Source organism: Tupaia chinensis, unplaced genomic scaffold (genome assembly GCF_000334495.1).
Source record: "Tupaia chinensis unplaced genomic scaffold, TupChi_1.0 Scaffold000179_1, whole genome shotgun sequence".
NCBI lineage: Eukaryota > Metazoa > Chordata > Mammalia > Scandentia > Tupaiidae > Tupaia > Tupaia belangeri.
The window spans coordinates 2,450,414-2,451,248 of record NW_006159654.1 but is presented as its reverse complement, the minus strand read 5'-3'; positions in this window follow the sequence as shown (position 1 = coordinate 2,451,248).

The following is an 835-nucleotide window of genomic DNA, read 5'->3' as shown; positions in this document are numbered from 1 at the left end:
CTGCTGAAATAAGACAGTCACAAAAGATATATTATTCTGCTTATATGAATGGCCTGTGTAGATCAATCCATAAAGACAGAAAATAGGTTAGTGGTTGCTTAGGCCTGGGGGTTGGGGGAAGATGAAGAACAAATGGTGATGATCTCTATAGAGCGCAGGGTTTGTTTCTGAGGTGATGAAAATGTTCTCAAATTAACTGCAGTGATGATTGCACATATCTGTGAATATAATAAAAGAGCCTGAATTATAAACTGTGGATGGGTAAATTGTATGATACATGGATTATATATATGTGTGTGTGTGTGTGTGTATGTATATATATATATTTATTAGAGATTTTCGCTATAGGGTGCATGCACTCGCCAGAAAGACAGAGAGAGAGAGAGAGACAGAAAGCGAGAAATCACCCCCCGGGGGGATGGCCACATTGCAATCTCTTCTCCTCCATTCTCCTCTTGGGATCTTGGACACATACACACACACACCCCCGGTGTGAGTTTAAGCCACCAGGTCCGGGACTCGAACTACGGTTGACTACATGGGAGTCCAGCGACATAGCCATTATGTTACCTGCTGGTCCCATGTGGATTGTATTTTTTAAAAACTGTAATAAAAAAAAAAAACTCAAAATAAAAAAGCAGAAAATAAGAAGTTTGTAACCTGCCCATGTGTTTAAAAGAGGCAACATGGGAACCAGCAGTTAACATAATGGCTATGTCGGTGGACTCCCACGTAGTTGACCGCGGTTCACGTCCTGGACCCAGTGGCTTAAAACTCACGCCGGGCGCATGTGCGTGCGTGCCCAAGATTCCGAGAGGAGAATGGAGAAGGGATT